This window comes from Pseudonaja textilis, chromosome Z (genome assembly GCF_049901715.1).
Source record: "Pseudonaja textilis isolate UNSWEBS1 chromosome Z, rPseTex1.2, whole genome shotgun sequence".
Lineage (NCBI taxonomy): Eukaryota > Metazoa > Chordata > Lepidosauria > Squamata > Elapidae > Pseudonaja > Pseudonaja textilis.
This window is the reverse complement of record NC_142008.1, coordinates 42363423-42379295: the sequence shown is the minus strand read 5'-3', so window position 1 is coordinate 42379295 and position 15873 is coordinate 42363423. Positions and strand designations below refer to the sequence as shown.

The following is a 15873-nucleotide window of genomic DNA, read 5'->3' as shown; positions in this document are numbered from 1 at the left end:
TTAAATTCTTGGAATAATTCATTAGACAACACTTTTCAAAAGTTTTGCTTCCGGAAAAACTTCTGGTGATTATGATAAGTCTCTTTCAAACTGAAGATAAATATAATTTCAGAATGATTGTATCACAATAATCTTGAAAAATATAAAACTAACTTTTAATTACTATAAGGTATTTAATTGCATAATGTTCCAGATACACTACATGAGTTAAATAAGGCTAAAAGTGTTTTGCTGCTGTTTTTTGTTTTTACTCAGTGTCAATTTACCTTGATGCATTTTAATTGCCCTGTTAACAGTTTTCCATTGTCTTGGTGAAACTTTTCAGCATGCTTGTCACTGACTGGAAGTCCAAGTGTAAATGCAGAAAATGAATCTTTGATGACATGCTGCACTTCATGATCTTGTATGTTGTAAGACATTTGTCAACCAGCTGGATGTAGTTTGGTGCTCTGTAGTTGCCAAGAAAATTCTCAGTGACATTCTTGAATGCTTTCCAGATGATTTTCTCTAGCCCCTTTAACAGATCTTCAAACCCTTCGTCATTGACGACATATCTAATCTGTGGACAAACAAAAATGCATCAGTTATTCTTAAAAATATCTCTAGCAACAAAAATCTTCACCTTGATCATCACTTTGACAACATTTTTCATTAGTCCTAATTTTATGTGAAGAGAAGGCAAAATATCTTTTGTAGGTCAACAAATGGTTCATAGTGCTATGGTTTTTTTCTATCCTAGAACCAAATTCTTTTATAGTGACCATTTCTTTTTAAAGTAATGTAACCCTTTTGCACTGTCTCATTCACATATGTAACAACAATAGTTGGTTTATCCAAGCTGAATTCCAAGCAGCAGATTTGCTGCTTTAAATCTCCACAGATATTCCAGGTATTCTTGGTGTACTGGATAAGCTTCAACTACAGATCCATGTTTTTGTATTTTTTCTTCCATATGTACAGCCTAGTCAGCACGTACTGAAGAGCGCATAATGCCATTGTGTAAAAACAGAAGATATGGTATGTGATAGGTTAAGTTATAGGTTATTTTCATGCTTAAGAACAAAAAATCTATTAGGGTTTACACCCCAAAATGTTCAGGAAGCAAAATATTTGTTGTCCAGTGGTGTAGTAGCACTATTAAATGCTCCATTTCATTTAGTTAGTATTTTCTTTCATTTATAAATTGTCACAATCTACATTGGCTTGTTTATAAAAATAAAATAAAAACAGCAAAATACTAATAGTACAAATTAATAATTCTCCTAAATGATCTCCTAAAGTCTTTTTTTACTAGCTTCCAGAAGACCATTAGAGAATATACTAATTTGCCTTCTATGGAAAGTTGTTCAATAATAGAGAACTACAGCAAAACAAAACAAAATGAAAACAAACAATAACCAATATATTCAAAGCTTCCCCCCCTTGGTAATAAGAGATTATTAACAAACTTTGTGGAAAACTGAAGCAAATGATTTGATTCTTAGAATATTAGAAAACCATCTAAGTCCTTTGTTAGATGAATACTGAAACTGATTTGCACTCAGAATCAATGGGAAACCAATTAAAAATCCGTAGTAAAGGTATTACATGGTTATGGCAGCTCTAACCTACCAATATATAGGCTGTTGCACTTTGTGCTAGTAGCAATTTCTAAATGAACTTCAAAGGTGGTATTGGGAGTGTGCTATAGTAAACTAGTTGTGTACCGATAAGTTCATGAGTCACTGTTTTCAAAACTTTTTATTCCAATTAGAGCTTTAGCTAGTATACTATTCAGAGTAAGACCATAACCACCACCTACTATTTAGCAGGAGTCCAGGAAGATCATCCTAGTCATGGACCTCTTCCTTCAGGGGACATGCCAGCACATCCCAAATTACAACTAGAGCTAGCAGGTTGCTTTTCTGAACAAACAGCAATTTGGCTTTCACTTGAATTAGATTTAGGCAGCAATGGAACACCCTTTGATTTAATTACCTCTTTTTTTGTATCCTTGAACTATGATGAAAATACTAACCTCAGAATTTGATTATGCAAACACTAAAAGGCAACTGGACATTATTAGAATAACAAGATAGCAATGGCAGTAGAACAATTTATAGATAGCTGTAAATGTCTTTATCAAATGCAATGCAGTACTACAAATAATCTTAACACACTTTCTGTATTTGTTAGCACTGGTGCTTAGGTCAGTGAAAATCTGTTTTGTTTTAGAGCCATGCATCTATATTATTTATTTTGTTTTCATTTAATTTTCCAGTGAACAATTAAAAAAATCCCAGCACAATTCATTATTATTCTTATTTGAAAATGTATGTATTATTGAAATAGTGCAAAGTGTTTCAAAGAGGAATTTTAAAAAGCATATTGGCACAAGTGAAACACCTAATCTTGAAGAGTGAGCGACTCATTCTTGGAAAACTTAAGTGAAAGTTCAGTAGATTTATTGTCTCTGCATAGGAGAAATGCTTGACTTTTACTAACATGCTTTGCAAAGCAGTTTGTTTTGAATGTTTTGCACAGCCCTATTTTTTTCAAAATTTACTACTTTTGTATATAGATCTTATATCTCTTAATAAACACCTTTTCTTTTTGCTTTATATACTGTAGTACATGCTCTATTTACAGCTTAGCCTTAGCATACCCTTTTTGATTTAACTTTTCTCCAAAATTCATATATGCGCACACACAAACACACACACACACACACACATACATATATACATACACACACACACACACATATACATATACATACATACATACATACATACATACATACATATATATGTTTTAAGTTTTTGCGGGTACTTACATGTATGGTATTCAGCTTTGTTCGGGTATTTTCCCACATCAGAACACAGACGAACACAGTACAGAAGCCTGATGGCAGATGAGATTCTGCCGAAACGTTGCTACAACTTTAAAAGCACAACTATAATGATGTGGGAAAATACCCGAACAAAGCTGAATACCATACACACACACACACACACACACACACACATATACACAGATATACATATATATACACAGATATACACAGATATACATATCTACACAGATATACATATACATACATACATACATACATATATATATATATATATATATGGATGCTGCCATAGGACATTGCATGCCAAAACAACCAGACACAGTTTTTTCCCTTGTGCCATCACTGCTGAATAGCTAATACAGTTGTGTCTTAATGTTACCCATGTTGTATGTCTGTAGTATTATCATTATCCTTCCCATCTTTACTACCCCTCTTATTGATATCATTATGATTATTATTACTCTGTTACTTTGCATGTAAACCAAGAGCTTTTGCAATCCGAGACATATTCTTTATGTGTCTAATCACACTTGGCCAATACTTCATTTTTTAATTAAAAGATTTTGAAAATAAGTTATTTTAGATGTGCATGTATTAGTATAATGGCCATATTGCCAAATACTTTTTATTAACCAATCTTTGCTATAAAATTCATTTTGTCCCTCTCTTTTAAAAACTTTTAACTTAAAAAATCATTAAATAGCATTGACAACTTAAGCCATGCAATACCAAATAATCCCTAAACAAAATAAAAGAAATAAAAATGCACTGCTTATACTTTTCCATATTCTAATAAATTCCCTTCCCAAAAGAATTTTAATTTCCTATAGCATTCAATGATTAATAATATAAATGAAAATACACCATACAGCTGATGAAATGAGCGTGATCTACTAAAACATATGTGATAATAAAATCAATTAATTTAAGAGGCCAATTTTTGTTATTGGTTTTTTAAAAATGTCTTGTAATAAATCAGGTAAATTTTTCAAAGGACTTCAGTGCTCAATTGGGCTAATTATGATAGGATCAATTCTATAGCTTTTTTGGAAGATTTAATGTTTACATTTCTCTATACCTTTTTGGACCTTTAAACATATCAAGCCCCTACATATGTACACATATGACTTGTATGTATGTATGTGTGTGTGTGTGTATATGTATATACACACTCACATATATATATATACATGCATACATACATACATATGGTGTATATGTTATATGTATACACACATGACATATATAAGTATGTATATATACGTGTGTGTGTGTATAATGCATTCCAAAGAATGCATTTATTTAGATAATGTTTATATGTGTATCATACAAGTATATATGTATGACTATATGTATATGTAAACTGTATAATTAAAACTGAAACAACTGTAAAAGTCTGACTCACAGACGAACACAATACAGAAGCTTGATGATGGCAAATGAGATTGTGCCGAAACGTTGCTACAACTTTAAAAGCACAACTATAATGACATGGGAAAATACCCGAACAAAGCTGAATAACAAACTGTATAATGTCTATATAAATCTTATGTATACTTGCATTTTAGTCCTTTTATGGTTTACCCTATTCCAAGGATAGTTTTTTTCTCTGTTTATTATATTGTTGGAATAGAAAAAGAACCAAGTATCTTCATCCACAATACAAACTTAATATGGTTGAAATTATGATATTATTAACAGCTATTTTCAGAAGAGGAGGAACATACTGGGGTGAATCAGAAATTCTTCAAATGAAACAGGAGAACAGTGTAGAAATTTATATTAAATCCACAGTAATCCATGACACTGAACGACATCTGAGTTATAGTCCCATGAAAGCCATGCTTCCAAATGGGTAAGAGATTGATAACTCTATAGATCACTTTGCTGTTTGGAAATATTCAGGCACACACTATAAACTTCTGTTGTTTTCTTCTTCCTGAAATAGATAGAAACCATCCACTTTTTCCCTAGATAATTGTACCTTTGTCTACTAGTGGATGAATTTAAATAGTTACTATAAAAGTTTTATAGTAACTGTATAATGTGATTCTTTCTGAATCTGACTTCAACAAGACGATGTCCTCCCTAAAATAAATACTATGTGATTATTTTTTAAAGGTTTTGACAGTTTAAACATTTAAAACTGACAGTTTAAACAGTTTGAACATCAAACAATCTAGAATTGACAAAATAATTTAAATATGATTATATTGGATCCTGGCTTAGAATTATATTGTAGTACTTTGCATAAACTTATTTATATTTTAGATAGTAACATTTGTGGTTTATGTAGAGTTTGATAGCTTACAAAATAAGGACATGTATATGCAACATGTTCTAAAGATGTCATTGATTATGACAGGAAAAAACACAAAATCTTTGAGGTATTAATTCTAGAAGGTTAGTACAGTGTTTGTGTGAATATGGGTGCAAACATGCATGTGTGCTATTCCTATAAGTTATTAAATCTGAATGCAATAATTGCTATTATGTTTAATTCATATGTCCCATATTCTATTTGATAATTTGAAAATGTTATAGTTCTGCTGATCTGGAGGATTTTTTGTATATTGACTATTATTAAATGTTAGGGTTGGTTATCAAGCTACAGTTATCTTTTTTTTTTTAACCAGTAATGGTTGGAATCTTTACCCAAATATTGGGAATGTTAATGCTGCAATTGTCTATTTTAATTGGAAACCAATGCTAATTTTAAGAAATAAATGGTTGAAAAGATATGGTGTGATAAATAAATAATACTAATTTAATGTTAAAAAAGCCATACATAAAAAAATATAGATGTGATCAAGTATATTGCACAATTTTACTAAACTGATATTTCATCTAGAAGGCTTGAAGTTTACTGCTTCTTAATATTGTGCCTATGTATTCCAAATTTATAGAAGCTCTTGGTTATAAACCCTCATTATAAAGGGCTTAAGAGACTTCACAGGCTCAATAATTATTGTCCACTCTTTTGGAAAGCAATATTGTAAACAATTTAAAAGAAAATTTAACTATAAAAACTATTTGTCACCATGTTATCTAGAATTGGAGATCATACTAAGGCAAGATCTGTTTTAATACAATACAATGTAATGTAATGCAATGAAATACAGTACAATACAATATAATATGATACAATACAATACACTAATAAAAATGTGGATATTCTTAAGCTATAAGAGCAATATATAAAGCTAAGTTTAAACTGTAAAGACAAAGTAATGAGATAATTTTTGTAAAAGATGTTACAGATATTGGGCTGTAAAGCAATTTGATGCCCTCCAGACATTCTAAATCATATCCGTAATTAATATCCAGTCTACAACACTTCAGTCTGGGAAGTGAAGAAAGTTATAATTCCATACACCCGCAATTTGCCTTGTTGGGAATTTCTGCTATAAAGCATTGAGGTGGTCATTGGCCATGGACAAATCACTTGTAAAATATTTGAAATTTACCTAAAGATTGTATAGTTCCCTTCTCTTGATTTTTATAGGCAAAACTTTAAAGAAAGAAGCTTAAAACTGAAGATACTATCAAAGCATTCTTATTTCCTTACCACTTTCATATTTTATAAAAGCCTTATAGCTATGAAAACTAAACATCTGTTCATTTTATATAAGATAAAAATAAACTTTTCAGGTATAATAAACCTTCAATAGACATTCTCATTACAGATACAATAGCAATAGCATTTAGACTTATATACCAACTGATAGTGCTTTATAGCACTCTTGGAGCCATTTACAATGTCAGCATGTTGCCCCCAACAATCAGAGTCCTCATTTTACTGATTTTAGAAGGATAGAAGGCTGTCAACCTTTAGTCTGTCAGGATCAACCAGACTGTGAGCAGACTTAATCTGCAATATTGCATTCTAACCACTGTGCCACCAGGAATACAATTTGTACACTATATGCTCTTATGCCTGCATAGCATTCTGTTCATTATTGTACACAAATGTAAAATCCCATTCAGATTGTAGTTAACACCTGACTCTTCTTTTAGTATCAAAGGGATAGTTCAATATTATTTAGGAATAACGATCCCCTCAGCTTCTTTTAACTTTCAGAGAGTTATTGCATGCCTAGTTTTCCTTACATTTCCCTAAACCTAGGATTCCAGCCACAGTTATTTTTGTGCATTTATTACATATTTTAAAAGATTTGAATTCCATGTATTTTCCAAGGAATTAAAGGGTTCATTACAATAATATCATATTTAACCATTAAAACATTTTGCTTTATAACAAGACCTATGATGTCAAACTCAAAACATAAGCACAAAACACAATGCTCATCAATCATAAATATTTAACATACTAAAAATAGCAATTAATTTAAAATATTATATAACACTGTGTATCAAAAGTTCTCCTAAAAAGGAAGGTATTTATTAAATGAATATGCCTCCTATTCACAATATTTGTCCAAATGCTTTGCTTTTAGTAAAAAGAACATTGGAATTTAACATTGGAATTTAACATTCAACATTGGAATTTAATTTCACTTTTCTTTGCATAATGCTTTGATATGTAAATGTACATGGCAAATTATGTTTTCTGTATTTCCAACTGCATCTCTGTGATTTGTATACTATATTTGCTTCTTTCCCTCTGGCTTCTTAAAAATTAGCTTCCTTATTAAGTTGTTTCTAATTTTTACTATACATGAATACTGACATTGGGTCAAGATATTTGACCAAAGGTAGAGAATCATCTTGAGATGAATCAGAGAGACAGAAACAAAGACAAAATGTAATAATAACAAGGAAAGTGAAGTTAGCTATATTTCTGGGCTAATCAGTATTGTGCTGGAAACAACTTCCATATTTACTTCAACCAGCAAGGCTCAAGCAACTGTTATGCTGACTTTACATTTTATATTTTCTGTAAAGTTAAATTTATTTATTTTATTTTATTTATTTATTCTTGCTGTCCTATCCCAATTCTCTCTTCATTGCTGAACAACTGGTTTTTTTTACTGGGGTCATTTATACTTTGCAGTACTTGTTTCCATTATCCATTATCTACAAATAAATGTTAACTTTTTAGTTTCAATCAGTTTTTCCATGTAGAAATTTTAAGAAGTAAGGACATATTTTCTCCTTTAGGAAAATTGTTTTCTTCAGTAATATTTTTTTAGGGGAAGATACCATGACAACAGATGGCAGAAACACTTTATCTGGTATAAAATGCCCACATAATGAAAGTTAAGATATTGTTCCTACTATTATATTTTTAAAGAATATAGTATAAAGTGATTATTTTCCATCTTATTTTGAATTGAGTTTCAGTATCCTGTCCCAAATCCAAAATCAATTACATTATCTGATAACTACAGTATATACAATATAGCAGCTATTGTAGCCATTTGGGTATATGATAGTGTTTCCTGAGATCAAATGCAATGCTAGAAACTAGCTTTTTTTTCCTTCCTTCCTTCCTTCCTTCCTTCCTTCCTTCCTTCCTTCCTTCCTTCCTTCCTTCCTTCCTTCCTTCCTTCCTTCCTTCCTTCCTGATGGCCTTCAGTATATTTATAGCCCTTGGGTATACACAGGGGTGGAATTCAAATTTCTTAACAACCGGTTCTGTGGGCATGGCCTAATTTATGGGTGTGGCTTGGTGGTCATGTGACTGGGTGGTTGTGGCTTGCTGACTGAGGGTGACTTGGTGGTGACATGACTGGATGGGCATGTCTTATATGTAAATATTGTAAATATTTATATAAATATTGATTTTTTTTATATATAGATATAAAAAAGAGCAACTTTTACCCAAAATCAGGCAAAGCAGATTGAGTTGCTTGCAAAATCACAGATTCATTCACAGATCTACCTTTCTGAAATCTGCTGCCTGAATCTGCACTGAAAAATAGAAGCTTCAGTCCTAAGGAAGGTTCAGTTCTGCTCTCAGGCCACTTCTCCCCCACCCCTCAACCCCCTAATTACTACCTCTGACTGGGCCTCAGGGAAGCCTTCTGGGTGAAGGCAAAGCAGTACAACAGCAATTTAGATTAGCTAGAAAGCAGAAATCAACAGGAGGGGAAGGGCCAGCCAGTGGCGCGATTTGCCGGTTCTCTGAACTGCACAGAATCGTAACAACCGGTTCTATAGACCTGGTCTGAACTGATAGAATCCCAACCCTGGGTATACAACATTAATTGCTTTGAATTTGTACATTGTTTATTCAATTCTAAGTATGGATAGTGTGTTAATAAGTCATAATTATTTATTAAATATATGTTGTGCATCAGTATTTTTTTAATAGTAGCAATAGTATCAAGTTTTATATACATCAGTTTGTGTCTTATACTTGAATACTTGACAAATTTATTCATACATCTAACCGTTGTATACTCAGTCAAACTGCCAATTAGATTTGCGAAAAGAAAAAAAAATGGAGGAATTATGACTCAAATCTACATAAATCTGTTGGAAATAGCAGTCACAATTTACATCTTTGTGATTTCCTGATTGGCTACTACTTCTTTAAGGTTTGTCTTTAATTTTATAAAGTTCAAGAGCCATTGCATTTCCAAAATAGCAAAATAAATAAATAAATACAGGTAGTCTTCACTTAACATGCTAATTTGAACTGTAATTCTGTTAATAAGTGATAATGGTTTAAGTTGAAAACTTAGTGATGGCAGTTCTGGTTGCTATTGTTAAGTGACACCTGTTAGTGGGGACTTTATGTGACCACAACCTACAACTTCCTGCTGGCTTCCCCTGTGACTTTGCTTTTGGAAAGAGAGGAAGGATCACAAATCAAAATTACATGACCTGGGACACTATAATGTCATCACACACTGGGGATACTACAATAGTCATACATACAAGGATCCATAATAACTGCCACTTGTTTTATCACTGTTGTAAATTTGAATGGCCATTGAATAAGAGGTTATTGAAGTTTGATGCTTCCCATAATGTTTGAAATTGTCATTAATAATTTTCAAAAAAATAAGTCTAGCTATCTATTACAGGTGAATGAGAAGACTCTAAACAATGTCACTGTGTTCTGTTATGTAAATTCTGGAATAAAATATTCTGGCTTGATGTTATAAATGAATCTGGCCATTGTTTCCAGTTTGGACATAAAGGAAACTATAATTGATTATGATTTTCTGATCTGTTTCCTATTCCAATGCAAGAAAATAAATGTCAATGTGAATATATATGAAGCTACTTTGTAAAATAGAGATTTGGTTGACTGAACGTAACAACTGTAATTCTGGTGGCTCTTTAATATAATGTGTATTATTTATATCAGAAACAGCATTGTCACAAGCATTATTTTAGTGAATTAGAATATATAGGCATTAAAAGCTGTTCAGCATTCATTTTTGTAAATAGGAGAGAAAAGGAGTTTGACAGGTTGTTCAGCAAGTGTGACTTCAACTGAGAATTATAAAATTAGATACTCCTTTATACTGATAAGATATTAATACGATACGTTTTAAAATGTTACTGTTACCATAACATTTTGAAATCTGAAAATTACCCATAAGGAATAATGGATAGCAATTTTTATATTTTACTCAGAATGTAACATATTTTAAAGGTATGTAGCAAAGACCTGGGCCAATTTGCAGAATGTCATGATATAACTAAAGCAATAGCTGGGCACAACAAAAAGTGATATAATACTTGGGCATCCTATATAGAGAATTGCTGTTAATTGCTGTTGCAGCTATTCAGAAGTCCAAACAGAATAAGATCATATATTTCAGACTTTAAATTATTTGCCTGTGATGTAGGATAGAATGTAGAATAGAATGATTTAGCCTTTACAGGTGATCCTTGAGGTATGGGACTGAAATGTTGGTCATAAATCATTGCAGTCCTAAGTGAGGCATCACACTTGATTTTACAATCATTTCTACAATAGTTGTCATCACAGCCATTAAGTCATATGTGCAACATATTATCCATTAGTTTTTGTCAGCAAATAGCAAATATGCCTCAAAATGATATTGTGCTGCAGTTGATCATAAATGCAATCCAATTGTTAAGCTCCTGAAATGTATTCATGTGACCATGACCACAGTACTTGTAACTTCAAGAATGAATTGTAAGTATTTTTTCCAAGTATGTTGTAACTTTGAAAGGTCATTAAGCAACCATTTGAAAGCTACCTATATTGATCAATTCAGAGAAAGGCTGGCTAAGGAGGTAAGAGAGACAAGGCACTCAAATATTCTGGAGGAGATGTATCAATGTTTTATAATAATAGACACCTCACTGGGAGAGATAAGAAAGGAGGGAATGGTAAGGGGAAAATAATTTAAAGGGTGTGTTCCCCAAAGCCACCACCTCATTGATTTCCTCAACATCCAATGTGGAACAATCCTTGTAACCAAGATCCCTGTCTTGAGAAGTAAAGAAGTATCAAAGCTATGCTTTTACTGTGGAGCCTGATGACACAAAACCTGATGATTGGTAAAAGCACTAGCATTAAACATAGCAGCAAGATTGTAAATCAACAGATCATGCAGCCAATAAGTGCTCAGCTTACTTCGAAGTAGCACACTGGCAAACCTTTGACGATCCATTTCTAAGAAGCTCCAAAGAGGAGGAGGGCCTTCCACCATTTAAGGACAACTTAAGGACAACTGTTGACAGCAGGCAAGAATACTTAATCACTCATGTTATTTTTGCTTTAGATTCCAGGCAGCTGGTGGGACTTTCTTCTCTTGTAGACTCGAGGACAACTAGTAATTTCATAGGTTTAGAAATAATACAGAAGCTAAAGCTCTTGAAAACTTAAGCTCTAGAAAACCCAAAGTTAGTTGTGATGATTGACAGAAAGTCACTAAGAGCACGGCTGACTTTGTAGCTGAACCAGCAAAAGTACAATCATATTCCCATTCCACCTTTGTTTCTGATGCTGACTGATCCTGTTCTTTTGTGGTACACATAAATATTTTCAATATGGTGATAGAGTTCCTCTAGCACAGAAAAAAGGGGAACATATTTACCATTGTATTGAGCACAGAAGTTAGAATGCAATGTTGCAGGCTAACTCTGTCTACTGCATGAGTTCAATCTAGACCATCTCAAGGTTGACTCAACCTTCTATCTTTCTGAAGTCAGTAAAATGAGGAACCAGATTGTTGGGGACAATATGCTGACTCTGTAAACCACTTAGAGGGTGCTGTAAAGCATTAAAAATGGTATTTAAGTCTAAATGCTACTGCTATTGTTATTGCTGTTGTGGGCCTTTTACTCCAGAATGCTCCTCCCAAATAAAAGGAACTTGGATATTTTCAATAACGAATTGTTGGTAGTAAAAAATGCTATTCAATGATGGAGATGCCTGCTGGAAGGAGCAATCCATCCTCTACAAGTTCATACAGACCAGAAGAATTTAGAAGTTCTGCAAAATTTCAATCTTTCACCCTCTAGCAAATTGCTTTAATTTTTACAAACCTTCCAGGCTTCCAAAACAATTTTTCAGATAATATCGCACCTAAGACAATTCAATGTATGCTCTCTCTTTCTCTCCCATCCTCCTTTCCCTTCCCCCTCTCTTTCACACATACACCATGATAATTTTTAGATAGTGTCTCATCTAAGACAATACAATGTATGCTCTCTCTCTCTCTCTCTCTCTCTCTCTCTCTCTCTCTCTCTCATACACATACATACACCCATACATATACACACCATAATAATACTCCAGCTAAGCAATTCAGAATATGAGGGCCAGAGGCAAAAAGTTCCTGATGGAGAAACAACTCTTGGAGAGTTACCAGCAGAAGAGGGGTATGACAAAGCTACATTTTGTTTTCATAGTCCAAACACAGTTTCCACTATGAACTCAGGACTGAGGCTATGAGTCTGAAGGGGAGAATGGTGTAATGGAATCCGGGGGAAAGCCTAGGGGCCAACAAATGCTGCCTAGAGAATAATAGATAAGCATAGTTCACAGCTTTATAATGGGCAGGGCAAAAGGTTCAGAAGACACCTTCCATAGTTTCTCAGTGGAAGAGAGACAGGAGAATGATATTTTCAAACTTGCAATAGTCTATTAATGTAACTTTATAATTGAAGTACCTCACCTGGTTGTGTTTTGAATCTGGTCTATCTGGTAAAGTTGACAGGTATTGCTTGCTTTGTCTCTTTAAAAAGCATAATGTTCTCTCATAAAGAATGAGATTAATGTATAAATAAATCTCTATCTGAAAACAAAAACGTGTTTTATAACAAGTAGATTTCTATTTGTATCTAAGCTTGTAGCATGACAAAATAACATAATTTTGTGTAATTTTTCTTTCTTTAACTATCTACCAATTAATGGAAACTTTCTAGATAGAAGGCAGGATACAGTACGGACTGAAATAATAAAATGCCATTTCAAATAATTTTTCCAGTGTAAGAGAAATACCTAAGCATTTACATTTATAATTCATTTACTATATTTTGGTTCATATTTTGAAAAAGATTTTAACTACTAGAAATGCAGTACAATATGGAACATAAGAGAAACAACAAGCTGTATCTGTAAAAGGAATGTTGAATATTGCATACTCCACCTTACCCTGTATAAACATATTTTGATGTCCATTTTTATAGATTTTGAGGTGAGGAAGACTTTGTTAAAAGAATTGTTTTTCCTGAGCAGTCGCAGTTTCAATCTTACTTTACCTGTAATATGAAAGCAGATGGTCTGCATCTCTTTTGAATATTTATAACTATCAAAAACAATCTCTTGTTATTCACCCTTAGGCTTATGAGATGTCAGAACTGTTCTAGTAGAGAATAATTGTCTTGGGTGATTACTAAAAGAGGATTATATTAAGCTGAAATGACTATACATTTTCTAGTTTAATATTTGTTCATCAGTTGTTTAATCATATTTAGATAATTGTGTAAATAAGTTGTTGTAACTCTTGTCCATCTACTGATTTAGGTTGAATGCTTTCAATGTGCAAAGAAAAATGTCTATTTATTTTCCTTCTTTAAAAAAATCAAAAAGACCTGTTAAAGTTTTGTATATGATACTTTGAATTATCTTGAACATTTGAGGGATATAGCCTAATATCTTTGTTCATTAGATTATTTCAGAGAACATCTGTTTTTGAAATTTCCTGTTATATTATTTGGCACACTTTCATAAGCAGTGAAATGTCTATTTTAATCCATGAAGTTGTTCATAATTTTTATCAAAGATGTATATGTCTAAAGCTTAAGATATTGTTAAAAAGGATAGAGGATATTTGGTTACAGTGGAGGATAAATGGATTTTTGACCTGAAGCTGAGCAATCACAGATAATAGATTTTGTAGTGGCTGGTTGAGTTGGCAGTAAAGCATGAACAGTTTTAGTTTAGATAATTGAACTGACCTGATTAATTTTGTTCTTTTTTGTTTCTCAAAAATAAAACAATGCACTTTCAAACATAGCCATTTATAAACAGAGAATCTATATTCAGGTTTTTATGAATCTATTCTGAATGCAACCTAAAATTTTACATGCATTGCTGAAGAATGAATTTTAAAAGTTATCTAAACAAAGTACATTGCTGAGAATATATTTTCTTTAAATTGTAAAATGTATGCAAAATTACTTGGATGCCACTATTCTCATTATATGCAATAATATAACTCAATATATTGAATAATTTTTGTCCAGATGAACCAAAAATGAACTTTAGAAAAAAATTCAATCCCTATTGCCATACAGTTATGGAAGAGATAATTATAAATAATGCATTTGGCTGCAAAAGAAAGCTCAGACTGTGGCAGATGGTATCATCCCAGTGTAGTAGGGCTTTTGCAAAGGTGGCACCATTTCAGATCAAATCTTCATCAGACAATCACAAAAAAAACTACAGCTACTGGGTGTGTAGACATGTGGGTGACTTTTAGATGGTGAGTCACATGAACACAAGTAAACTTACAGAAAATGGAGACGGGGTTCTGTGGATTTTTAAAATATCTTTTCTAAGTTATGTGTCAAGAAAGAGCAAAAGTTGTATCAAATCATAGATACATCTACTTCTGACATATTATAATTAGTTTCTTAAGTTTATAGAATTTTACAAACTGCTAACATCTACAGCAAAGTACAAAAACAACTGAAAATGTCTAAGATTTTGTAAAACTGATTACCTTCAAATGAATCTATATTTTGAAGCTGAAGAAAATATAGCAAAGATTTTTGTTTCTAAAATCAAGCTGTATAAATCATTAAAGATGTGGCAGGGTTTTAAGGATTAATCAGTGATAATTTTGGAAGATAATGTATGCATATATGAAACTGAACACAATAATTCCTTGTAAGGATCTTCTAACGGTAATCTTTTAAACTTGTATTTGTAATAAGATCATAGATAGCACATAACTGATGGCAATGTGATGCTTAATAGTTTTGAAAGTATTGCAGAAGCTCATTCCCTTGATACTCTAATCTAGGCTCTTCAAGTTCGGTAATTCTAAAATAACTTGCCTCGTATTACTACTTCACCATAAATAATTTACATACTTTGTTGTCATACGAGCCTTCATTTTAATAACTTCATAAAGACATATGGCAATGCAAACAATATAAATTTTGGCTCAAACACCCCTGATTATTGCAATGATTATTATTGGAATGCCTTCTCACCTAAAACTGAAGAGACAGAAGAACAGGTTCATGCATCCTACTATCACTGCTACTATTATTAAAGTGTACACAATCCAGTGTTGAAGTTTCAGGTCAAAAGTGATATAAAAAGAGTAGCTGAATGGCTTCCTTTCTCTTAGCAGTGTATCATTCTGATTAATGTAAATGTTAAATGTACATTTTTCTTGGCTGTAGAAGGAATGTATGTATGTACATATGTGATGTATAAGTTCAAAATACACTAGTGAGAAAGGAGGAGCATATGGTGTATTTTTTGATCTTGGAAATAGATTTTTAGAAGTATTTCTAGAGATAATCTAGTTATGCATTGAAAATAGTGAAATGCATTTTTGAAAATTATTTCAGTACAAGGCAAGTTGTTCATTCATTATGACTTTTTGAGCAAATAACCTTCA

At 32.3% G+C, this 15873-nt stretch overlaps 1 protein-coding gene across 12 annotated transcripts in view; it reads left to right on the top strand.

Moving 5' to 3' along the window:
• The window catches only part of SATB1 (SATB homeobox 1), a 107191-nt gene that overhangs the window by 37258 nt on the left and 54060 nt on the right, over positions 1-15873 (top strand). The window lies entirely within an intron of this gene.